This window comes from Ursus americanus, chromosome 5, assembly GCF_024610735.1.
Source record: "Ursus americanus isolate L20-20 chromosome 5, mUrsAme1.1.p, whole genome shotgun sequence".
Lineage (NCBI taxonomy): Eukaryota > Metazoa > Chordata > Mammalia > Carnivora > Ursidae > Ursus > Ursus americanus.
In genome coordinates, this window is record NC_142131.1 from 24,613,296 (window position 1) to 24,628,073 (window position 14,778).

General features: G+C 42.0%; 1 protein-coding gene across 5 annotated transcripts in view; it reads right to left on the reverse strand.

Moving 5' to 3' along the window:
• VCAN (versican) overlaps positions 1-14,778 on the reverse strand; it is a 155,300-nt gene that overhangs the window by 106,686 nt on the left and 33,836 nt on the right. Inside the window, exon 1 of one of the 5 annotated variants that reach the window (XM_045796329.2) lies at positions 567-1,016. The exons of the other annotated variants lie outside the window; for them this stretch is intronic. The gene's annotated coding sequence lies outside the window, so the exon portion shown is untranslated. Of the gene's footprint in view, positions 1-566; positions 1,017-14,778 lie in introns of those variants that run through there. 5 annotated transcript variants of the gene reach the window in all.

Sequence of the window (14,778 nt, forward strand, 5' to 3'; positions counted from 1 at the left end):
GGTCCCAGCCTGCTGCGGCGCGGGATCGTCCTGTCAGGAGCTGCCCTGGAGCAGCATTCCAGGAACGCCGGGCACTGACCACACACAGGGGCCCGGGGGCCAGGTGGCCCGCATCGAGGCGGCTTCGGGGATTTGCAAGTGGACAAGTCTCGGGAGTCCCCATTCAAACTTTTGCCTCGAGCAGGTTAACAAAAAAAGCTCAAGGTGCCAGCGGTCCCTCCAGCTCTCCAGCTCAAGACCCCAAGACTTTTCTAAAGGTTCTCTACAATTCTCTTCCCTCCCTTCCCCCAATTCCGTTAGTCCTTCTACCCCCACCCCATTCCGGGCTTCTTTTGTCTGGATTTTTTTCAGCACCACGGTCCCTCCGTATTCCTTTCTCCAAACGTCCTTCTGAAAGTTACCTGCATTTTTAAAGTGCATATATTTTTTTAACTTCGCCTTACAGCTAGTTCTCTTTGCCTTAATTAAGGTCTTCTACCAATTACAATGTGCTTCGTTTTTCTAAGCTCGCTCGTTTTTGTTTTTTCCTATTTTTTTTTAAGGGGAAACAAAAGAAACGTGATTACCTTGAAAGGCGGCTTATTGCAGTTTTGGGGGAAAAAATCACCGCAGAGCTGCGCGAATGGGCTCGGTGTTGCCGGGGCGGGTCACATAGGAAGCTCGGTGGCCTGGGGGAGAGTGCGGAGGGTGCGGGACGGTGCTGAAGGATGCAGGAGGATGCGGAGCTGGCCGCAGATCCCGGTCCCAGCGCCTGTCCACAGCACCTAGTGTTCGCGGCTGTTGCTCCCGCCCGCCTGGAGTTCTTCCCCAGAAAGGCTCGGGGCAGCTCGCCTGCAAGTTCAAATGCGGGTTGTGACACCCATCATCATTATATCACTGTACCGTCAGCACCGAGGAGGAGACTCAGCGAGGAGGAGGAGGAGGAAGAGGAGGAGGGTTCATTCACAGGCTCCTGAAGCGCTCGGCAGCTTCAGCCACTCCTAAGAGCCCAGGCTTGGAAAGCAGGCAGAGGGGCGGAAAGGCAGCTCCCCGCGCCTGCGGTAGGGACCGCCTTGCCTCCCTCCCCAGGCACTCCCACCTCTCGGCGTTTCTTCCCGACAAGAAGTACCAATCGGCTTGGGGACAGCAGCGCTCCCCATTCAGCGACTCACTAAGAAACATCGCGCTGTACGCACGGAAACCACTGCCCTCCCGCCCCTCCCCACCCCCACTTCCCCGCCTCCTGTGCTGCCAGTTCTGGGTTAGGGGAAAGGAGCCCCCAGGCTCTTGTGGGGCAGGCCAGCACTAGACAATCGAGCACCCTCAGTTCTTCTTGGGAGCGAACGAAACTCTGTAAAATCTGCAGAGAACTTGGTTACAGCGTGTTTACGCGGCCACAGAACCTGCCTGTCCCATCTGAGGGAAGTGTCAGGCTTGCGCCTCCTGCCAACCTGAAAGAGACACCGAGAAAACGAGATCCTTCTAAGACCTAGAGGAAAAGTGTAGGAACTGCCTTACCCGGGAACTGCCCAAAGGGGAGCCCGACGTCACAGCCCAATTTACAAAGACCCTGGCAATAAAGGCTTGGACAGGAAATTCCCCAAAGCAAATCCCCTGTCGGATTTAAACAGATTCTCTAACTCTGCCACAAACGTACAGAAGTCTAGATTTTGCTTTCTTCTGTCTTCCTTTCTCTCAGTTTTTCAAAATGTCCCTAATGGTAGAATATTAAATAATTTTTCTGAATATCAGAGACTTCTCAGATGTACCAATCCCCTTCCTTGAGGTCAGGAAATGGGACCACAATCTTTCTTGAGTATTTGTGATTTTTGTTTTCAGCCAGGCTGACCAACTCTGTAAACAACATCAACACAAGGAAGAGTCTCCTGCATTGTGTTACAAAAGATTTCCTATAGGACCTCAGAGAGCAAAGGGTCAACCAGTTGACACAAAGGATTTCTGCCTCTTAGAAAAGAGGGACTTTGTATTTTCCTTTTCTTTGAAGTCAAGTATGAGTTTATACAATGGAAACAAAATAAGTCCAAGGTGCACATAAGTTTCAACATGGGGGACACTGGAGTGGATAGCAAAGTTTTCTTTCTGTACAAGCATGGAAGTATCCTCCTCATGATTTTTCTCTCTGAAGTCTCTACTTAGAAAATTATATCAAATACAACAGTGATGATTAAAGAAAAAAGTCCAGTTTCACTCTGAATTTCTTTGAGTCGGTTGGCCTTAGACTCATACTTTAAAACTTGCAGAAGCCCAGACTTCTGTGCATGCACATTTATAATGTTTCTTTTCTAAGTTTCTTTTGCAAGTTGTATGCATTCTGCATGATGCTAGATTTTAAGTGATAAACAGGTAGAAGTTTTGTTAGGAGAACTTCAGTCCTCAAAGTGTGTGTTTTCCATTTCTTTTTATTTATTTATCTATCAGCTCACTACACTGAATAACATAACTTTTAATTACAGGATTTAGGAATCAATTTTTTTGTTTGTCTTACAATGATTTGTTTATTCTTACTATAGTTATTATACTACCATTCTTAATATTGAAGTTCTATTTCATTAAATATTTAGAATAACAGAGTCACAGAAAAGAATCAGATTTCAAACTTTACATTTAGCACATAGGCAAACTAAAGCTCAGAAAGTGATTTTTTCCTGAAGTTACACGATTAATAGCAGAATTGTTACCAGAACACAACTCTTGACTCCAGATCCAAGGGTCTTTCCAGCACTCCTCCTAGCAACTTTATAATCAAGATCACTTCCCCCAAAAAGGGAGAAAAATCCTTATTCAAATTTATACTCCAGGCATTAGGATAGACCTTTCTCTGGGACACCTCAAAGTATATATTATTGTTCTCATTCTTGAATTTGAGTAAACCTAGTTGAGTTCCAAAGAGTTTACATATCTCGCCCCCGCGGCCACTTTCGAAGTAGTACATCTGCCAACCTGAAAAGCTCATTATCTTTCCATTACTCTGCTCTCCCTTCATTATACAGTGAAGTCAAACATTTCTGCAAAGGAGACCTAAGGCAGAAGAAAGCCACTAATAGCAGACTAATATCCATTTTTAAGGAAATGTTATTATTTAACAGTCCCTGTAAATAATGCCAATTTTGCATGATGAAAAATAAGGGTCGAAGACTACTTACATCCTCAGATATTTGCCTTTATCTTGCCAAATGTGTTTCTCTAGCCCTCTACTGTTTATAGTTCCTTATAATGTCCATGGACATTACAACTCCTGACAGAGCGGTTCTATAGGGCAAAGGTACTTTCTCAGGCCAACTTCACTAGTCAGAACATGAACAATCTTGAACAGCTTTATACCGCATGCCTTTTCTTTACTTCAGCTTTATTTAGAAAATTAAACACTTCTGCAGGCTGCCAAATAACTAAAATGAAATGACATCCCTGAATATCAGCTTGCTTTCCCTAAAGCAGATTTTCCCCTCTAGCTACCTATAACAGACAGGGAAGAAAAAGGAAAGTGTACAAGGTACATTAAGAATAGACTCTATAGATGTATTACTTCCATTTGACTGTCCTTGAGGACTTCTCCCTCTCTCTGCCTCTCCCTCCCTCTCTTTCCCTTTCTCTTTCTTCCTCTCATTCCCTCCCTCTCCGTCTCTCTCTCTCTTCATGAAGACAAAGTGAATGACAGAGCAGTAATTTCCGATTCTCCCATGTTTGAAAAATTATCACAAGTTTTTGAAATGGAAAGTATATTTTTGTAACTTTTATAACTAAAACTATTTTGCCCATTACATTCAAGTCTGAATAAAACAGTAATTAAAACCTCATTCTATGTATCCCCCTTTAAATCATGTCCTTGTACTGGGGATATTCTGTATGTAAACTCCACAGTCCCAGGCTTCAATAAAGCAAGATCTCCATTCCTAGCGCTGGTGTCTACAAGAAACCAGAAGCCAGAAGCTGAGTGCCTTGCTTCGTTGCCTTGATCTTGTCTTCAGGAACTTGGCAGGAGTCAGGGGCAGTCAGCCAATGACTGGACAAGAAAGGTGTAGCTGGCAGGTGGGTGTCCAGGGAATTTCATTATCGCCATCTGAACCTCCTTCTGAGCTTTAGGATCACATTTCAAGTCTTCTCCTTTTTTAGTGTCAGGTGAAGTGTTCTTAGACATGGTATCATCTTTTGCTGCACTAGGGATGACAAGGTTCCAGTCCCACCCACATTCAGAAGACAAGTTCACATTTCAAGTCCCTGATCTGGCTAATCCTAGACACAATGAAGCAAACGTCCTCTGTGGATGGTGAAAAAAATGTGTCGTTAAAAAATGGACCTTTAATGAATTCCACAGCACCTAGAAAAAGGAAGCCAACCTCTAAAATTGCTTCAATTTTTTTTTTTTTTAACAGGTTAGGGACAGATATTTTATCCAACACTTTAAATCCTCTTTGGCTTTCTAGGAGATGCAGAAGTAATATGAGGTCTTTGTTGCCTTCCTCAAAAAATAAAAGAAACTCTACAAAAGGCAAAGCGATGGTGACAATCTCATTACTCTATAGCCTGAAGTATATAAATTACTCAGAGAAATTAAACACAGACAAATATCTTCAGAAAGCCATGAAAAATTTGATTTTTCCCAGAGCGAGACTTTGCTCCCCAACCCCCAAACCAAAATGTTACAGTAAAATGTTTCTTTCAATAAAAGTTTTTTTTTTTTTTTCTTCTTTGCTGTAAATGTCTTGTTCATGGTTGGGCAGATTATTCCAGAACTTAACTGGAAGACCATCTACATCACGACGGAACTATGCAAGCGAAAGCCAAGTTCCAACATGGAGTGATGGGAAAGGCTGGGCTGCCCAGAGGAGATGACTTCATTAGGGAGAAGAGAGGTTCTCTGAGTCGGTCCACACGGCAGCCAAATGGCTCAGCACATCTGCACTCGCCCCCGGGAAAGCTGTCTGGAGCAGAGTATCAAAAATGCCATCGTTTTTATAAAGAAAAAGATTAAGGCATAAATGAAGCAGTCCAACTAAATTGAATCAGAGATGGTATCGACCTTACTCTCCTCCTTAGTCACTTTCTCAAACTCTTTTCTTTCCCTCCTACAGCCTGAGAAATATAGGTCACTTGTTATAAAGCCGTTGTCTCACTGAACCAGGATGAACTGAAGGATTTGGTTTCTGAACACAAGGAAGCGGTAGAGATCTTACAATCTATGCAGTAGGGCAGAGAACAACGCAGAGGTTTTCCTAAGAGGCAAAACTTTTGCAGTTGTTTTTTATTTTCAGTGAGTACCAGCTTCCATTTATTTAATCAGAGTACAATGGGACCCAGAGACAAGAAATTTGATGAAAGCACTCTGGATGGTGCAAAAAGCCACCAGAGCATCATTGGTGTCTCTGGTGAGCAAAGGTGGGAAGCGAGATAGGAAACAAAGGAGGTTCTACGTAGTGAGAAGAATATTTGGAGAACATTCAGTATAGGTATCAGAACAAGACACAGAAGTAACAGGCAGGCATTCCATTTTAGTTTTGTTTTTTTTTTTCAGCAAAAAGGATTGCAGGACAAGTTGAATGCCAGGGACTTTAGGCTTTTGTCAAAAAATATGAATGATCCCATTTTAACCCTGCAATTCAAAGGACATCAAATATTTGCTATAGCTCATCAAGAAAAAAGAAGAGAAGGATACCTATAAGACTCAGCAAATACTTATCACAAACAGACTGCTCTCAATTTCATTTCTATTTTCTTTGTTCAATCCAACAAGCATTTACCGAGCACTGTTAATATGTACTGTTTTAGACCTTAGGCATTCAGGCATTATTCAAAAGGTAAGAATTGTTTCTCAGACTAAAGAAGTTTATGATCTCTATAGAAAAAATTAATTTATTGGAGTAGCCAAGGTTACTATTTATCTATGTAATGACTAATGAATTTAAAGGGAAAAATGCATTTGTGTGTGTGTCCACTGGCTGGTCTAATCTGCCATCTTTTAAAAACATGTCACTGATTACGAATGGATCAGGGGAGAACGACAGCTCAACAAATCTCCTTTACTGGAAAATCAGTTGCATGCACATATTCTACTGACGCTGAGTCCAGGCATTAATCTTGTTGCATATGAAGAAATTGTGATTCTTATTTTTCCACAATAAATATAGTTCATTGGATGTCATGTACTCGGGGTTCATTTTAAGTTTCTGAAGGTCTTCTAGAGTTGATAAATCAAACCAAAGTTGAATGGTGGAAGGAAAGCATTAAATGTCATCCTAACAAGAAAGGAAGTTCAGGGAAATTGATCACTCCAAGGACACTACGGTCTCTGGCTGCTGGTCATGAGTATCAAATGTAGACATTAGAAAACAAGAAAAAAGAACAGGCACCAAAAATTCTTCTTAGTCATCACAAAGCTGAAATAATTTGATTTTAAATATTGTATTGAATTTATAGGCTTCCCTCAAAAATGCAGTTGAGAATGCAGCCCTTCCCATCCCCATTTCTGCAACTCTTTTATGAAATTTTGTCTCTGGTGGTAGTTACCTGTGACTGCCTCCTCCCCCCATATCATTTCACACAATGTCTATCTCTGTGCCCCCCCAGCTTTATTGAGATATAAATCACATGTAGCATTATGTAAGTTGAAGGTGTACAATGTGATGACTTGATACATGTATAGACTATGAAACGTTTACCCGAATAAGGTTGGTGAACACAACTTTTACTTCCATAATTATAATTTTGCTGCTGTTGTTTTGGCGAGAACATTAAAGCTCTACTCTCACAGCGACTTTCAAGTACACAATAGTCAGCGTGCTGTGCATTAGATCCCGAGAACTTACTCATCTTATAACTGAAAGTTTGCATCCTTTGACCAACATCTCCCCATTTGCCCCATTCCTTAGGCCCAGGCAACCACCATTTTACTCTCCATGTGATAAAAGGCTGGCCATGTATGACAAGCCCATAGCTAACATCACACTTAATGGTGAAAGGTGGAAAGCTTTTTCTCTAAGGTCGGATGCCCACTCTTATCACTCTTACTCAACACAGTACTGGATGTCCAAGCCAGAGCAATTAGTCAAGAAAAAGAAATAAAAGCACCCAAATCAGAAAGGGAGAAGAAAAATTGTCTCTGTTTGTTGATCTTCTATATAGAAAATCCTAAATACTTCACCAAGAAACTGTTAGACCTAATAAAGGAAATCAGTAAAGTTTCAGTAAAAATCAACATACAAAAATCAGTTGCATTTCTATGTAGTAACAACCACCTGAAAAATAAATAAAGAAAACAATCCCATGTACAGTAGCATGAAAAATAATAAAATATTTAGGTATAAATTTAACCAAACAAGTAAAAGAACTATGCACTGAAAACTATACGACTGTGGAAAAAAAGTTGAAGATGACACAAATATATGGAAAGATATCCCGGAAAAATATTGTGAAATCAAATATTAGTATTATGAAAGTGTCCCTACTACTCAAAGCTCTATCTATAGATTCTATGCAATCACTATCAAAATTCCAATGGCATTTTCCCCAGAAATTTAAAAGGAAAAACAAAAAAGCACGTTATCTATCTTAGTTTGGGTTCCCACAGAGGCAAGCCCTAGACCAGGATTCAAATGCAAGCACTTCATTGAGGAGGCAAGACCAAGAAACATCTATAGAGAAGAAGGCATGAGACAGGGAAGGAAAGGAGGCTAGTGGGGGACACATTTCAAGCAGGCTTTCTCTATAGGCAACTGGAGCTTATTCCCCCTGGGGACTGCTGAGAAAGAAGAGGGAACGTGTACCACGGAGGTATCCCTTCTGGGCTATTTAGATATTTGTTGGTTGAGGGGTTTTCCAAGGGGTGTTAATCCCCTTCCACTTTGGTATATACACCGGCAGACTGGGCTCTGGTGGCCAGAGCAGGCTCTCAAGCTAAAGGATCCAGGAATTGTGATGAGACACTGGGCCAGCCTGCATGGAAATGATGGAAAGGTGAGGGGATGCAGGTGCGGTACCAATTACATCCGCTATAATTCGCAATGTTCTAATCATCACTTGGCTGGCTAGAAGGGCAGGACTGGCAACAACAGATTTCCTGCCTTGGTTGGGGCAAGATGAGGCTGCAAGTTTTAGCGTATTAGGAAGGGGTGTGAATCCAGCCACGGCTCCTTCCGTGTAGGCCATGCTCCCCCGATGCTGGGATCATATCTTGGCTACTTGGTCACACCCAGGGCTGCCCAATTAGCAGGATCTCTAGTCTAAGTCTCAGTGCCTCTTCTCCCTCTGACAGATCTAGTTTGTAAATTCACCTAATGCGGAGTCCTCTTACTTTAGACATGTCATCACTGATGGAAGCTGAGAGTAGGGTCTTCATGTGTCCCATTCACATTCACACACAGCTCCTTAGCACAGCCCCTGGCCCATACATACGAGGTGCTCAAGAGACATGTGTTAATAGACATGGAATGAATACATCTGTTCTATGTCCTAAGGGCTATCATTAAGGAATAGAAATGAGAATAGGACTAAAACACACTCTCTGCCTCAAGAAACAGTGAAAACTCAAATGCTTCACAAAGGCCATGAGGACACCATGAAAGAGTGAAGTAGGCAGAGAAGTAAACAATAGAGAATGGTAAGAAGTTTGGAAGCAAGAGAGCCGAGCCAATCAGAACGTGGACTGTTGGTCCAGTGCTTTCTGCTCTTCAAACGTAAAATAGGCCCTGCAAAACCGGTCTGTGGACTGATACCCACTGGAAAGATCCTAAGATTCTGACCCTAAGTTTAAATGATCAAAGGGAAAGCTGATGGGAAACTAGCGGAGGGTAGGACTCATCTTATTCCTTTATCTACTCTCTGCTTTTCTTCTTCTGCTTACCCCTTTCTCCCCATAGTAAACACCCTTAGGAATCCCCAAGAGGCCAGTGTGCTGTACAGACACTTAGGAAGGGGAGGAAGCAATGGCAGGGAGATTTCAAGGAAGAAAGGGGACCGATACACAAGGAAGATGCTGCCTCCCTACCCAGCTCCCTCTCTTGGGGTCACCTATCCTCACCATGTGCGACCGACGCCCATGACTCCACCTGCGCTCCTGTTCTAGGAGCCAAGACAGTCCCTTTGTTCCTTGTAGTTGAAGGATCCAAATACCTGCAGCCCAAGCGGTAACAGTGCATCTTCCTAAGGCGTGTTAAACAAGAATACTGTTAATCTGCACTCTTCAATGTACATTCTTGACTTTTTATCTTTGAGGCGATCGATGTATTGTGAGGACAAAAAGCACAGTTTTACACTATTCATAAATAGAGACTGGCCCCTGAAGCTATAAACAAAATGGGAAAGAACACCTCCTGTGACAAAGACAATTGCATTTTGGAGGGGAAAGAAGTGGGCAAGCAGGTATCAAGAGAGTGAGGAATAAGCCGGAATCTGGATTATAATTGGGAATCATTTCCTAAACTGACCCAGAGAAGCCTAGGAGAGAGGGCAGATCTGGATGGCAAACGGGAGAAGCTGAGGGAGGGCAGTGTTAACCCGGGGACAGATGGACAGCTGGTGCCTAGGAAACAGTGGGAGTGGGGCAGTAAAAAGCAAAGGTGAATAAAAAATGCAGTTGCTTGAAACCAGGTTATTTGACAGATTGTAGGTTTAAAAATAGCAACCTGAATGTTACTGTTTTGGTTCCCAATCACTGTCCAAACTGCTGTGTCAAATGTCCTCTTCCCATTGAGAGTAAGGTTCCATAACTCTCCGTACACTTTTCACTAACATATGCTTTTTTTACTTGAAAATACGAATCTCATAGACTAATTTAGGCTCTCCTCCCACCAAAGCTTCTCTGCCTGTGGCTCAAGGGATATGAACCAGGCAAGGAGGATGTCTGTGTTTTTACTCTTCCTGCTCCTGCCTGACGCTGGCATGAGGCAGGGCTGGGTGTGCTGCTCGGAGACCTCTGGATTTGCTCTTTTCTAGGCTTCAGCATTTCTGTGACGAAGCAGCAGAAGTGAGGGTGAAGGAAAGGGACAAGACCCTCTTCCTTACCGGCTGCTGTTAGAATCCTCTTTGGGATAATTTTTTTTTTTTAAGATTTTATTTATTTATTTATTTGACAGAGAGAGAGCCAGCGAGAGAGGGAACACAAGCAGGGGGAGTGGGAGACGAAGAAGCAGGCTCGTAGCGGAGAAGCCCGAAGCGGGGCTCGATCCCAGAACGCCGGGATCACGCCCCCAACCGAAGGCAGATGCTTAACGACTGTGCCACCCAGGCACCCCCCTCTTTGGGATCATTAAAGCTTCCCTGGACAACAGTGACTGGCAGCTGATACCGTCGATGTGGCAGGTGTCCCAAAGCTGACCAACTAGAGGACGCGTGTGCACTTTCCAGGAGTCTTTAAAGGGCATCCTGCCTGTGCAGTCTCCTGCCCTAGGAGGTGCGATTGTGCTTCTCCTCTCACCCTCCTCAAATCAATCTCAGTTGATCTGCCCCATTTGCCCTCTTGCTGTTCCCCAACTCTGACAGGCTATGCTTGGGACACCAGCAAGGCATTAGAACTTCCTGTTCTAACTTAGCTCATTAAAAAAAAGCCAAATCCTGCTCTTTGCCAGACCAAATAGTGGGAGTGCAGGCCCCCTGTGCCCTCTCTCCTTCCAATTATTTCTCACCAAATACCTTGGCTCCTGTAGGGTAGGCATAAGGACGATCAACAGAGTCTCTTTCTGAGTACATATGCTGACCTCCATTTCTTAGAAACATCCTCAATTTCTGTGAAGTCTTCTCTTGGACTCTCCCCTTCACCTCTCCCTTGAGGAGAAGAGAGAAAATGGACAGTACTCTCCACAAAAAAATAGTGGCGTACAGCTTGGTGGAAGGCAGCGCGAGACATATTGGTGAGGAGAAAAGCAGGTCGTCGTGTTGTCTAGATATGCAGCAACATGTGTCTTGCTGGTGAAAACAGATTCGTCCAGCAAGAAAGAAATTACAGAAGCCTCTCTTCCAGTCTTCTCTGCCACGGCCCCTTGGCTTTCTATCCGTGCCCTCCTGTAACTGCACGTGTGCAGGCGCTTCATATCCTAGACCTTCATGTCTCATTTGATTAAAAAATCTCCAGGCATTCCAGTGATAAGGCAATTCCATACCCAATTCCAGGATTTCCTCTGATTCATAGCATTTTGGTAACTCCATGAAGGGAGAAGAGATCTGGCTATGGTTCAGCAGTAAGGGAAGAGAAACACTGCCAAGCCTCTGAAAGTCCTAAGTTAGAAGGCCAGGGGTTTATAGGGAAGCAACGGGAAGGAAGTAGTCATCTGAGTACCAACTCCAGCAAGGTAAATAGGTTCCCGACATACCGGGCAGTTCACTTGCTTTCAGATGGAGGAATTGAATAAGCTTTAAAGTCTTAAAACCTGAGAGACAAACAGAATACAAAACAGTGGCAGAGTGGAAAGCCTTTTAGAACTGAAGTCACAGGATGGGGGGTACAAATCTCAGTTCAACTACTTACTAGTTTCATGAATTTGAGCAAGCCAACCGAACTGCCTGAGTTTCTTCACTGGCAAAACAGTAATAAAAATACCTACACAACAGAGTTAACAAGATTTGATGAGATAAGAAAATAAAGCACCTAATAAATTGGCCAAGGCCAGGGCCACCACCATCTTTGCACTATACAGGTGTTCAGCCAAGCAAATGAGCGGGGGCTGAACAGCATCCAAGCTCTGCTAGCCGGGCCACTGACCCAGCAAAGGTCTATAATCAACAGGAGCAAGGGGCAAATTTTCTTCCACCTCTGACACAATCTACCGAGACTTTTACCGAGACTTCCCACAGCTGGCACCACCTTCTAATTTTCACAGTGCCTGCAAACTTGGATAGCCACTAGCTGAATGAGTAAATGGAAGGTGGTGTCTTGTTACTGGGGCATGGCTTCGGCTAATCTTCCTCCAGAGGACTGCTCTCAATAAATCCACAAGAGCAGGCTCCAAATGAATGACCTGGTTCAAGTCAAGGACCATCTGCAACAAGATCAGTATTTTTCAATGTATATCTTGTGCCACCATAGAAAATAATTTGTATTTTATAATTCTGACACCAAGTCACAAGAAATAGAAAAAAAAAATTAAAAACAGGACTTCATCACAATTAAAAACTTTCATCACAATTAAAAACTTTCATCACAATTAAAAACTTTCACAGTGTCAAAGCACACCATCAAGAAAGTGAAAAGACAACGCTCAAAATAGACCCAATTTTTGCAAGTCATAGATCTGAGATGGAACTTTTATCTAGAAGAAATGAAGAACTTTTACAACTCATTAATAAAAAGACAACCTAATTTTTAAAAATGATCAAAGTGTACGAATGGACCTTTCTCCAAAGAAGATATACCAATAACCAGTAAACACAGGACAGATGCCCAATATCATTAGCCATCTGGAAAACACAATTCAAAACCGCAATGAGATTCTACTTCACAGCCATTCAGGTGGCTAGAATCAAAATGTCAGATAATAACCAGTGTTGTTGAGAATATGCAGAATGTAGAAGAACCCTGTACACTGTTGGTGGGAGTATAAGATGGTACTGCCACTTTGGAAAGTGGTCTGCTAGTTTCTCCGAAGGTTACTCATTCGCCCTAGCAATTCCACTCCTAGGTATATATCTGAGAGAAACAAAAACATACGTCAATATTAAAATTTGCTTACAAATGTTCATAGTAGCATTGTTCCAAGAGTGGGAACAACCTATACGCTATAAACTGATGAATGAATAAATAAAATATAGTATATCCATACAAGGGAATATCATTCAGCAATAAAAAAGAGTGAAATACTGAGACCTGCTGCAACATCGATGGACCTTGAAAACATTATGCTAAGGGGAAAAAAAGCCAGACACAGAAGACCACATATTGTTTGATTCCACTTATATGAAATGTCCAGAATAGGCAAATCTACAGAGACAGAAGGGAGATTAATAGGGCTGCCTAGGGCTGAGCAGTATGGGGAAATGGGGTTGACTGTTAATGGGTGTGGTGTTTCTTTTTGTGGTAATGAAAATGCTCTGGATTATGTAGTGCTGGTAGATGCATAACTCTGTAAATATAATAAAAGCCATTTAATTGGATGCTTTAAATGTGAATTGTATGGTATGCAAATTATATCTCAAAGGTGTTACCAAATAAATGTAAATGTATCTTTAAAAATCTTACTTGTGATGCTCGTAAAAATGCAGGTGCCTGAGCCCTTCTCCAGATTTATTAAATTAGAATTTCTGTGAGTGAAACCCAGGAATGTGTTATATAAACAAGTACACTGAGTCATTCTTTTATGCCCTAAATTTGTCAACCGCACAACCATTTGCCATGCGAATTAATTGTACTGTATTTTTTGTTATAGCTTTTGCTGAGAGATTTTTCCTTGTAATAAGTGTGGCATTTGAAGTCCAACAGTTGACAAATAGCTTGGATAAAACAAACAAACAAACAAACAAACAAACAAAAAACCCTCTTTTTTCCTTGTAACAGTTAAGGCAACAAATTGGAAAAGTCTATCTTTCCATTTTTCTCACTCATGTGCTCAATGATAAAAGTTAAAGGTAGTAAAAAAAAAGGAAAACCAAGTAAAATTTCAGTAATTCATGGTAAAAATTCCCATCATCGTTACCAATAACCAAAATAAAGACAAGAAGACTCTTTGGAAAGTTTCTAAAACTTGGAGGATCCAGCTTCTACTTTCCCCTTCACCGTCAACCACTGGGAAGATTTCATCTTTCACACTTCCAACCCTGGCCATTCCTTTTACATAAAGTGTTTACTAAATCAGAATAAAAGTTTGAGGTGAACATTGTTAATTTCAACTGCAGGACACAATGTTAAAAATTTAAAATTTTCCTATTAAAGATTTTTTTTACTCTTGGATTGCGTGTCCACCTTTGTATTTGTACAGAATGTTAGTAGTTACAAAGTTAGTATTCACTAGTCACTCAATCCTTGAACAATCCCCACGTAGTGTATGTGGAAGATAATAATAGGTCTTCTGGCAGAGACATCTAATTGTTCCCTAAGTTGAAAATGTACCCAGAATTTGTTTTTATTAGATATGGTAAACCATCAAACATGGAAATGATTGTCATGAAGGAAGAAGTCTGCACTCATAGATCTCTAGAAATAGATGCATTGCATGCCACACAGGGTCACATGGAAAAGGACCAAAGATGGTCAGGAGTCAGAAGAGGGGTGAAAGCAGAGCATGGCCCAGAGCCTTTATTAGTCTTTTATTTTATTTTATTTTATTTTATTTTATTTTATTTTATTTTATTTTATTTTATTTTATTTTATTTATTTTATTTTGTATGTGGAAAGAAATAGGTGAGACAGGGTAGGTACACTGAGTAACTTTAGGATTGGATAGTTTGAATAGTTTTGGCAGGCTCTGGGCTAGAGATGGTCCCTACTTGTATAGTTCCTGGCCCTGAGGAGATCTAGGGTGGATGTTGGCTTGGTGTGTGTTTGATAAAGGGGTTGGTTGGGTGTGGGCTCTGGAATGGTTGGTTTGTATATGGAAGGCACATTCCCAGGAGAACTGCTTACCATCTTTAGGAATTAGCTAGCTCTTGGAAGGGCAGTCTCTCCATGATCAAGGCTCCGAATGCCAGAGCATCAAGAATACAGAAAAATAAGGAAATATATTCAACATAGTCCTTCCAACTAATTGTCTGCTCAACAGGTCACACTTCTTTCATAGCATACTTGCGTCAACATTATCAGGAAAATGGCAACATTTCCCAGATTCTCTTGTAGCCAGGAAGGACCACATGACTGAATTCTGA